This window comes from Pteropus alecto, unplaced genomic scaffold, assembly GCF_000325575.1.
Source record: "Pteropus alecto unplaced genomic scaffold, ASM32557v1 scaffold11, whole genome shotgun sequence".
NCBI lineage: Eukaryota > Metazoa > Chordata > Mammalia > Chiroptera > Pteropodidae > Pteropus > Pteropus alecto.
Genome location: NW_006431956.1, coordinates 1,796,848 through 1,808,782, shown reverse-complemented (window position 1 = coordinate 1,808,782; position 11,935 = coordinate 1,796,848). Strand labels below are relative to the sequence as shown.

General features: G+C 51.7%; 1 protein-coding gene across 1 annotated transcript in view; it reads left to right on the top strand.

Moving 5' to 3' along the window:
* Positions 1-11,935, top strand: part of ITIH5 (inter-alpha-trypsin inhibitor heavy chain family member 5) — a 59,591-nt gene that overhangs the window by 35,114 nt on the left and 12,542 nt on the right.

The following is an 11,935-nucleotide window of genomic DNA, read 5'->3' as shown; positions in this document are numbered from 1 at the left end:
CCGAACCCCTTCTCCTCTGGCCGTCACCAGATTATCCTCTATATTTGTGAGTCCGTATTTGACTAGTTTGTTTGTTTGTTTTTTGTTCCTTAGATTCCGCATATAAGTGAAATCATATGATATTATCTTTCTCTGTCTGACTTATTTCACTCTGCATAATAACTTCTAGGTCCATCCATGTCATTGCAAATGGTAAAATTTCATATTTTTAATGGCTGAGTAATATTCCATTGTTTATATGAACCATAATTGCTTTATCCAGTCATCTATTGATGGGCACTTAGGTTGCTTCTATATCTTAGCTATTGTAAATTGTGCTGTCATGAATATAGGGATGCATAGGTCTTTACGAATTATTGTTTTGGTTTTCTTTGGATAAATACCCAGAAGTGCAATTGCCGGGTCAAAAGGTAGATTCATATTTAATTTTTCTGAGAAACCTCCAGACCGTTTTCCATAGCAGCTGTACCAATTTGCGATCCCACCAACAGTTTATGAGGGTTCCCTTTTCTCCACATCTTCGCCAACACTTGTTCTTTGATTTATTGATGATGGCCGTTTCGACAAGTGTGAGGTGATGTCTCATTGCGTTTCTCTGATGATATAGTGGTTTTTAATGGAGCAGAGGGGCGTGCTATAGAAACACCTTCAAGTGAGGGGGGCTGGCAGGGTGGGTAATGTGAGAGGGCCACTCAGCAGCACCACTGTTGATGGAATAATTCGGTTCGGTAACGATGTCCTTCGAGAATGATGGAAGGTGGTCATTGGCGGCCCCCCCAGCTTAGCCTTAGAACGAAGGATTTGCATTTTAGTAATTCAGGACTGCTATTCTCACAGTATTTCGGATGAATCTTAAAATTCTAGGGATGGGAGGGATATTAAGGGATTCTATAGCCTACACTGATAATTAGGTTATCCTGAAAACGGCACTATTTACTTTTCTTTTCTTTTTTTTTTTTACAAACCACTGGGAAAGGCTGTTTCTTATCTCACCCTCATATCATATATATCAGATATCTGCATTTATAATGCATTTCCAACTCATAACAGAAAACAGAGATCTCAGTGGAAATATGGACCAGGAAGCCAGGACTTAACCAGCTTTAGGACAACACAGGGTCCCCGCCCTGCCGCCCAGGTTGCTGGTACATGACTGGGATCTGTTTTTTCTTCCATGTGCTTTTGTTGACACATGTGTTGAGAGACAGCTCTGGAGCTGGGTCAGGCAAGGTTTCTGCCTCCCAATTTCAGTTTGTAAAACTTCTCAGTGGGGGGGAAAGTGAGATGAGCCCCCTGAAGATGTGATCACGGGAGACTTTTCTCTTGTCATGTGCATGCTTAAAGCATGGGCACCAGCAAACACATGTGTCCTCGGGAGCATTACGGAAAATATATGTCTCTTATTTAATAAATGTTTTTCTTTGCTCAAGGTCTACGTGATCAAAGAAGATGTTTTCTCTTTCTTTTCCCTACCCGTATAGTTAGAGTTACTGCTGGCACCTTCATGTCGTGCAGCTTGGCTGAGGGACCCTCTCTGGCATCCAGCAGTGACTAACGTATCATTTAGCAGCTGTCTTTCCTGCTGTAACCTTCCCAAATTCATTTTCGTAGTCCATGCCGTTCTCTGCCGATCCTAGATTCCCATGCCGCTTTGGGGAGGTTGTCTTCCTTTTAGTCACTAGTTTTGGAGGGTAAAGAACAAGCATGCTGTCTCTCATCTGTGATCGCCGAATTAGGATGAAGGGATGGTGAACTAATGGATGTTAATGGACGGGGGCCTGGCATCTGAGTGCTGCTCGGGCTTCGTTCGCTGGCGTATTCCATGCCCAGGACTTCAGTTTCTTCTTCACCGTCCAGAATCGGGCTTTCAAGAGCTATGTGGTCATTTAACGTGTCACCTTATAGGCAGATCGTCTGTAAGCGCTACGGATTTGGGGAACATCTTGTTCTTCATCATTATGATACACGTTCCCAGCTCCTAGCTCTGTACCCGATACATCGTAGGTAATGATTTTTGCTGGAAAACATAGCAGCACCCAAACACTGAATGTAGCATGCATTTTTCAGGCACACTAGCTACCACTGAGTGACTAGCGTGTACCAAGAGCTCTGAGGGTTTGACATATGTTTTTTATGTAGTCTTTGAGCAATCCGATGACGTAGACATTTATATCCCACTTTATAAAGGAGAAGGTGAGGGATAGAAAGGTGATGTAACTAGGGTGAAATATATAATATTCGCAGTAGAAAAATTCCGAGTCAAGCCCAGTCTACCCCTCTCTAGAGCTCTTCGCCATAATATTCTTCACCGTTCGATCGTAAAATAGCTTTAGGCCACCTCTCGAGCTTTCAGGCTCTACCTGTTCTTGTCGCCAGGTGACGTGATGTGGAGTGCTGCCCATCTCAGGGGGGCTCACAAATGCCAGTTGCCCTAGGAGGCCTCAACCAGCAGCGTGGCATTGTGGAAAATCGATGAAGCTGTTTGCCTGATGCGTGGAATTATTCTTGGTGTTTTATTATCGAACTTCGAGGCCACCCTGGGCGTGTATGGGGCTGCACACTTCTTTCCCCTTTGTGGTTTGGGTTGGACGAGCCGAATGCAAGCAGGTGGCGGCACAGGCGTAGAGTGAAGGCAAAGTCGTTGACTCTGAGGCCCAGTGATGTCTAATGGTCCATGCATTCCTGAACATGTGGGGCTGCCCCATTTTGAAAGGGAGGATGCTGGAAAGACATCAGGATCTGGAGAAAGTAGCTTTTAAGTGATGGGGTTTGGGGGGCGCAGCAGTGAAGTCCGCGGTTCACTGAGCCACCTAGAAGAATGCAAGACAAGAGGGCCTCGGGGTGTGGTCTCGTCAGGAGGGGCGAGCCCCCAGAACAGTGGGCAGAGTGCAGAAGAGGAGGGGTGCAGGCGTAACAAACACACCCTGTCTGAGAAACCTGGGGGGGTCCCTGGAGGCAGGCGCTGCGTGGCTACTGCACAGATAAACGGACAGTGTAGAGTTTGGTGACATACACGTCTGACAGCGTGGCTCCAGTTAGTAACAGAAGTGTCTCGCTTCTCCCTTTCCAGAGTCCTCGCTCGGGGTCTGCGAAGGCTTTCTGAAAGGACGGTCTGTAAATATGTCAAGCTTTGCAGGCTAGATGGCCTCTGTCATAACTACGCAGCTCCGTTACTGTAGGCAGCCGTAGCAGTTTGCAAGGAAATGAGTGTGTCATGCTCTGGTGAAACCGTATTTATTAGAACAGGCTGGGGGCCGGATTGGGCCCCACGCCATGATTTGCTGACCAGCATGGTTTGCGGGTCTAGAGTGATGACTGTTCGTCAGTTAACAGTATTTATTCTCAGCCGCTGAGCTGCCATTAACGTTGCAAAACGGAGACCTGGGATTTGGGGTGGTGAACAGAAAGCAGGAGAGAAAACTGTCATTTTTTGACTCTGATTCAAAATATGAAGCAATAAATGATGGACAGAGGACGGAATATTTTCCCCTAGGCCATGATGAAAACTTGGATTATTTCGTTTAAAAAATTTGCCCTTTAACCGTTATAGGATAGATAACCGAAAACGAATTAGAGGTGCCCGTTCAAGATTTTCGGTCGAGGCAGTTGCGATGTACCTCAATGAGGTCATGTTTAAAGAGTTCCGAGGATCTCTGAATGCAGGCATTGTGTGGCTCTCGCAGAAAGAAGACATGAACAATGCAGAGCTTTGAGTCTGTTCAGGTTGCAGGCCTTGTCGGCTCCTGAAAGCATCAGGAAGCCTCGTGTCCCCCTTCTAGATCATTCCCTGATCTTGCACCCACGTCTGGACGGAAGATGGGAGGACTTTCTCTGTAAATGGCGAGATAGGGTCCAAAAGGAAACATGACAAGCAGCCACCGGATAAACACTATACATCAAAGAGGCTTCAATGAGATAACGGCCGTGGAGACGCGTCTCAGCGTGAGAGAGACCGGCGAGGTTCCCGGATGCCGGCCGCTTGGCTGGCTGATGGAAACCGCAGCTGGGAGCCGTCCCCGAGAGCGGCCGCGCTGACGTCACGGCCACCCCTCCTCGTGCACGACACCCGACTCTCCCTCAGGACCCATTCTGGGCTTTGACCCCAGACTTCCGATTCTCAGAGAATGCGAGAAAAATCGGTTGTACGTTGTGGGAGAGGCACTGGGCGTAGAGGATGCAAAGACGAATAAATAAGGCAGAGCCTTTCCTTTCAAGGGGTCCGGAGGAGATGGGAAGTCATGTGACAATCGTGCGCAAAGGGCTCCTGTCACAGGTGTGGGTAACCTCCAGCCTTCGCACAGTCGGGGTGGCGATCAGTTGTCCTTAGGCGCGGAGCGGGGGACCCTGAATGCTCCTTGGAGGCGGGATGGTCGAGTCAGTCTTCGGGAACTTTCGGAAGGTGGTCAAGCAGGTGGGAAGGGAAGTGGGAGGGACGGTAGCACGTACAGAAGCGTGGAGGCCGGAGAAGGGTGTGTCCAAGAACAGTGTCGTTCTTCAATGACTGACTGAGGACCTTAGCGTTTTGCTGGGGAAAGGAACGTGGGGCAATCCCATGTCGGTCCTTGAAGGCGGGATACGGTTTTCTTGGCAGGAAAAGAGGGGGCGAATTCTCGGTTGGGGATAAACATGAAGAAAGGCTTGCAACGAGGGACTGTGTCGCTGCCGGAGGTTCTGGTAACATTCTGTGCTGGATAACTTGAAACTCTCCTGATACGAGCATTTAGAGAGATGCGCCAATTGTGACACGCGTTTTAAGTGCATGGCTGAGCCAGAAGCACACGGAGAGAGCCACAGATTGTGAGTGTGTGGAGGGGACAGGCGAGCACCCAGCTCGACAGTTCCCCCGGGAGAGGAGCCTGAGGGGTCAGTGGCCACGGGGAAATGGGGCTGGGCGCTTCACCCTCCGAGGGCGGAGGTGAGTCTGAGCCCGCGCATGAAGCCGGCCCCTTAGAAGGACTGTCCCCTCAGCGAAAGAGGGGGCAGGAGGAAACGCCCTCCGTCTCTGCTCTGGGCCCCGGCTCTCCGGCATCAGAAAAGGATGAGCGCCACGCAAATGAGAAAGAGGACATCATCGCAGGTCCTTCCCAGCCCCCGACACCTGGGTTCGGAGTCTCTCCCCTGCAGGAGCCAAACCTCGCTGGCCAGTCTCCCGGTGCCTCCAGGAGTGCGAGGCGTGGGGATGACTCACTCTCCCTCTGCGTGGAGGGCGACTTCCCTTCTTCTGAATACTTTCTTACCTGCACGATGCACAGGTACTGACAGGCTGCGTTCTTTCTTTCTTAATCGTTCCGCTATTTGCTGTTCTGCTCACGGCCTCGCCATAGCTTTCTGTGATGTTCTTGATGGTTGTCAAGACCCATCCCTGGGGTTTAGAGCGAGTGGCACAGGGAACAGGAATCATGAGAACTCATACGTAAGGGAGAGCTGACTGGGGCAAAGGACAGCCAGAGAGTCAGATGCCAAACGACAAAAACAAACAAAAACAAAAAAGCAACGTAGAATGAAACCGGCAGGGCTCCAGAATCCAGACGAGTCTGAAGCTGAACTTGAGAATTCAGACCAGGCACTGAGGACCAATAGCTCAGCCGTGCTGGTCAGCAGATGTGTCAGAGCGTGGGTGAAGGATGTCATTTGCAGAGGAGATCTGTAAGCTTGGGTGGGCTGCTCTTGGTTTACTTCGTATTAGAGCAGGAAACGTACCTGCAGATGGCCCCCTGGAGCCTACAGAAAAAGCTGGTAAGGGTAGGTTCTTGGCTAGAGTCTAGGGTATGGGATCGACAGTGAGGGCAAATCCTGATAAGTACTAACCTCCCCAACATGAAGAGAAGTGAAAAAGAGATGAGCTATTTTGAGTCTTGAGCTATTTACACATCAAGTGTGAAAAGTGGATGTGCTTAATGCTTCCTAACGAGAGAAAAAAGTGTTCGTGGCAAAGAGCTTTTGGAAAACTGGACAATGACATCATTAGGCAGACATTTTAATACATCCGTCAAACCCAAGTCAAAACATTAGGCAACGAACCTTAACGTTAGCCAGATGGGTAATGCGAGAGGGAGTTTGCTTCTCAAGTTAGAATAATGTTACCCAACCACAAAGCCTAAGGAAATCCAGTCAAGTTCACGTTGCAAAACATGCCCTAATATCCAAACCGATTCATAGACTTTTTTTTGATTTATATAAATGGAAAATTTAGGATAGAAGCCATCGCATCTTCCAATATTTTTGAATAGTTCAATAAATGCTAACTATATTAAAAAAAATAGACTTTTTATTTTTTAGTTAAGGCTGAATTTAGCCTGAATTTAGTCTTTCACGAACATTCTCTTTTAAAATCAACCCAGAAGTAATTAAATTGGTAGGTAGATCCAAACCTTTACAAAAAGATGCTTTTCTCTAGCTTGGAAGAAACCACCATTTTATGATTTTAAACAGGTTGTATAAACATGTGTAAGTGGGTCCTCTTCAGAACCGGAGTTGAAATATGACCTGACACAGCATTGCATTGAAAGGGCATTTGAAATGGGAATTCAAACAGTAAATGAAATTATAATAGCTTTAAGATAATACATTTTTAAATACAGGAGCCCTGTGATTTTGCTTAATTTAGGAAAAATACTCTTTCTGATAGTATGAACATTACAACATGGAGGCCAAAGAAATAATATTTTCTTTATTTAAGTCCTAGGTGAAATTTCAAGTTAATAGTTAGCATTTATTGAACTATTCAAAAATATTGGAAGATGTGATGGCTTCTATCCTAAATTTTCCATTTATATAAATCAAACTTATTAGTTTTCGCTCTTTCTTCAAAAAGAACATTTTGACCAGTAGAGAAAGAGTTTCTTTCAACAAGATTCCTCAAATTTGACTGAGACACCTCTTTTGGATACTTTGTTTCTTATATTGTAGTTTAATTTTTTTTTAAGCTACAGAGAGATAGCTTTAAAAATCTAGCCCATCTGTTGCTAGATTTTTTTTTTTGTTGTTGCCCTATCATGTAACAGTGATACAGACACAGATACATTACAGAGAAATGGTCTTTCTCACTCAATTTATCACCTGGCTCCAAAGTTGGGATTTTAAAAAGTCTGATTACTCGGTAGGTCTGCTATGATAAGATTTCAGAAAACTTTCCTTCAAATCATCGAGAGACTTGTAGGGTATAAATAGAAGGTTCTGCTACTGTTTACAGAGTAAGCTTTTACGGTCTTGAAATATCTTGATCTTAAAATACTCCCACTGAAGCGTGATCCACAGCCACGGACTGGCGGGTCGTGGCCTCTCTGGCCTGAGCCGTGACCGGCGACCACAGCTCCAGGGCGACGCGGGGCAGCGTCACGTATGGGCGCCCGCGGAGTGTGCAGAGAGGTGCGGGGACGATGGGCGTCTCGCCCTCCTCGGTGTGGATTCAGACAGGTGGTTCACGTCGCGATGAGCATCTGATGTTGCAGACTGATGGAGTCTCGGGCTGTTTTTTGTTTCCGTCTGTCCCTTCAAATGAAACGTGCCACAGTCTGTGCCACCACCCAGGAGCGGGACGTCCCGGGCACCGAGAGCCCCCTGCTCGCACGGGGAAGGGCTGCAGGTGGCGGGAGGACAACATAGGTATCCCCCCCGCCTTCCACCCACCGGGCCCCTCATCTCCACCCAGCGGGGAGAGCAGGAGGAGGCCGGCCAGGAGCCAGGTTCACGGGGCGGATCGCATTTCCCCGAGCGGTGCCAGCGCTCAGGGCCTGGGCTCTGTTCAGGGTCTTGATTTCATCGTTGCGTTATTTGAAGCTGTTCATCCGAGAGGATTTTTCTCTCGGGTTCATGGAAAAGGACCAGTGTTTGAGAATGGAGCAAGCGACGGGGCCGCTGGTGAGAACGTGGGTGCTGCCCCCCCCGTACCCCCGAACTTGGCTTTCTTCGGTGAGGTCGTGGGCTCCTCTCACATTATGCTCAGCAACCCAGGGTTCGCAGTACAAAAGCCCTTTGTGCCAACGTTAGTTCCTTTCGAGTGTGGTCGGACGCTGATGCAGAAATATTTGAGAAAAGCTGCGTCCGACGGGTGCCCAGATGGAAGTGGCAGCCAGGACTGGGCAGGCGGCCGGGTCTCCACGGGCTCCATGCACCTTCCACTCCGAGGGTCTCGTGACATAACACTCCTCTACTTACTTGGGGACCGTTTCGCAGTCACTGCTGGTAGTTAACACGGTGGGACGCTGTCCCCCTGAGGCCTGTGCCAGGAGCCCGCCACGGCTCGGGCTCAGTCTCGTAGGGAAGCGGGCGAGGACAGTGTACCTGGAGCCTCCCCGAGCCTCCCAGGGCCTGGCGCCACGAGGGGCAGAGGGAGCGAGGACTGGAGGGGGCCGCGTCTCTGGGGCCCAGCCCTGCCCCGTCCTGCAGATGCCCCCGGGAGATGGTGCGGTTCACTCTCCTGAAGATGCACGAGACCAGGGGGACCATGGCCAGCCCTGCCGAGTGGACGGAGAGCCTGAAACGGAGCGTTTGTTTTTATTTATTTACATCCCGCCTTGTTCCTACAAGACTTTAAATAGACAGAGATCAAAAGACTTAATAAACCCAAAGCAGAGCTGGAATTCACTTCTGAGTCATTGCTTTCAAAGGAAATGCTTTTTCCTCCTTTTAGCCCACGGAAAGGACGTAGAAGGGGAGGAATTCCTCACCCTAAGATAGGTTCCAGCAGCGGGCAACCCGTGCTCTTCGTGATCGTCAACAGCCGGGATTCAAGGGCCTGGCCTGACGCCGCGTGCGGCCCACACACTTCACCACCCAGACAGGGAACGAAGTGGCCCTTCCCTCCGGTCACTTACGTTTGTGCTCCTTTTTATGTCCCTTCAGACCAGCCGTGATCTGCGTGTTGTAGGGATCCCTTCTGATTACTTACGGGGGCCCCGAGCTCCCAGAGTGCCCTCTCGGATGGGCGGGGAGGCTTGTCACCTGTGTATTGGTGCTTCCGGGAGGTGGCTGTACCCGCAGGGGACCCGCTGGGCCTCTTGCTAGTTGTTCTGTGTATCTCCCCACATCAGCCCGGTTCTCGTCCCCACGGAGAGATGAATGAGGGAGGGAACTTGCCGGAAGCTATTCTTATGATCTCAAAGAGTGACTAACTTTACAACGTCGGATGTTTACCTTTACTCGGCAGACTCGTGCCCCCCATTATATTGATCTCCACTGGACTCTGTGCAGTATGTGTCATCATAAACCTGACATGCTGATTTTACAAGATCACCGGGGAGACCACTGCACAGACTCCTGTGGTCACCTGTTAGCAGGTCGATTTCAGGGCGACGTAACTCCAGGCGGTGTATGTCCAGCGGGCTGGCCTCTTCCCAAAGTGCAAGGCCACTGGGGGGAGCTTTGGGGTGGGGGAGGAAGTCCGAGGGCCATGGCGTGCTGGAGCCCCAGAATCTTTCCCTTCAGGTCGGGTTAGTTGGAGAGGGCTCTGGGGGTTCGGTGGGGACCGCCCCCGTCCACTGCCTGCCCTGGGGTAGTCTCCATCTACCGGCATGCACTCTGGGCTTGGGAGGGAGCTTCAGGGTTGTGATCCCAAGCCCTCATGGGATGTCCTTGGCCTTCAGGGTCGTTTGGGCTTCCCACCAGCTTGCAGTTCACACACCCTGCCTTTTTGGGCTTCCTCTGATCTTTCTGGAATGTGCTTACACTGTTTGCTGGATTGTACTCTTGGAAAAAGTTTGACTTGGTGTCAGTTAATCCTACGCCTTATAAACACACCGCAGAAGCCTCAGCGTAAGCCCCTCGCGTTTATGTGTAATCACCTTCTGCTCGCCTTGTAAGTCACTGCAGAACGCCCATCTAAGGAGCCCAGCCAGGAGCCCATGGAGGGTTAATGGACGGTGGTGGCTGCAAGCCTCAGTGGCAGCTTCTGCTCGGGCCCCTTGGGACAAGGGGTGGGAGGCCATCCAGAGGCTCTAATGTAACTGGGAACGCAGCGGCGGAGCCCGTTGGCCTGCCTCCTCTTGGTTCATGTGAGGTGAAGTTGCAGCTGTGGCCTTACAAGGCCCTAAGAAACCTGCAGTGTGCGAGCTCAGGGGAGGAGGGAGGAGAGGCCTCAACAAGTGTCCCACAGCAGCATATCCATCACGAAGGGGTAAAGCATCCGCGAAGGAGCCAGGCGGCCCCTTTGGGGTCTTTGGCACATATTTAAAGACCCTGAAGGACGCCAGCCCCTAAATGACACTCCTCGGACGAGTGTGCCCTGTCTGGGTCTGCACCCTCGGGTGCTGGCCAGCTCAGCCCCAAGGAGCGGTGGGGTATCTCCAAGTGCCTGCCTTCGAGCTGGGCTCCCCGTCGCGCGGTGTCAGTGGTCCTGTCACCTCACGGCCGAGGACCTTCAGCCGAGCCCGTCTGATGCTTGCGCTGGGTCGTGCTGGCTCTGAACGGAAGGAGGGGGGAGGGGCAAAGCATCGCCAGCTCCCGGGCATCGACACTTGGCGCACCGCACCCAGGTCCGTTTACTGCCATTTATCAGGTTGGCTGGTGTTTACGTGAACACTCGGTCAGCTCTGTGGTTCGTGCGCCGTCAGGCTCAGTGCCACCCGTCTGAGGTGCTCGAGGACAGGGCCGTGTCTCCCTTCCTTTGCGTCCACTCAGTAGAATTCCACTTCTCTCTCGTTCGCTCACTCAGCAGAGAATCCCTGAGAGCCTGCGGGGTGTGAAAGGCCACGTCGGGGGAGGGGGGGTGGGGAAGGGCAAGGGGACGGCTGTCTCGGGTGCTCCCCGTCTCACGTGACACACCGTTTCTTCACCATGCACTCGGGAAGCGCGCCTCGGGCGTCTGTCGCGTGGCCGGTCACTGGTGGGTGTTAAAGGAAGGGCGACCAAATGGGAAAAGTTCCCGGGCTCAGAAGCGTGGAGCTGAGTTGGGTGGACAAGCCAACGCACAAATATGCAGCCACGTTCTTTGCGTACGTGGCCTGGAGGGAGGCAAGAAGCTGCGTCCCGCTCAGCGACGCCGAAGTCCAGAGCCGAGGTGGCCGTCTCGAGGCCAGGGGGGTTTTGTGAGTTTTCTTTGTTTTTTTATTCTGATCTTTTAAAATATGAATATTTTTTGTTTTAAGAAAAAAAATATCGATTGCCTATGTAGCGCAGAGGTGGTCCGAGCCCAGATCATTATCACAAGGATGTTTAGGAAGAGAAGGGTTTGCAAAAAGGGGCCGGTGGGCCAGGACCTGGACGTGAGGCTTGGGGGGCGTGACCAGGATTGGGGGGCGTGAGGCTCCGGGAGGGGGAGTAGGAAGGAGGTTCGTACCACAGCCTGGACCCCCCGGTGGTGGAGACGCCACCCTCTAGGACAGAGAGCAGCAGAGCGGGAAAGGTCTGGGGCGAAGGCAAAGCTTCGCGTCTTCCGCACGTCCCCTCTGAGGGCCCGTGGCATGTGCGGGGGGACGTGGCTGGCAGGCTGGTCTGGGTCTCACGAACGCGGTGAGCTCTGGAGATCGGAGTGGAAGTCGGCCACGCGATAACGGGGGGTGCTGACCCACCGAGGGGGTGTGCGGTGTGAGGGGGGCGGCCTGAGGAGGAGGAGGCGCCAGCAGCAGGGGGTGCGGGTCAGAGGGAAGGCATCCGGGGGCACCAGGGGGGTGCCGGAGAAGCGGGGCGAGCAGGGCTTGGAGGAGGAGGGGACCGGCCTCGTGGCCAGCAGCCCGCAGGCCCTCAGACTGGCTTCCAGGCAGGGCTGGCAGATTCTGGGTGCGGATTCTGCTTATTTTCCACAAAATCCTCAGAAACATTTCCTGGGGGTGGGAGACGGGGCTGAGAGAGGACAGGAAACTCGGTGGCAGGTGAGTCTGTCCTCTGAGCAGCCAGGTGTGGTGGGGTGAAGGGGGGCGTGGAGGTTAAGGGGGTCCTCGGACCCCGAAGGACAATAAGCCTCGCCAGTGCCATTCTTTCCTCGTGGAGGAAATGGCGG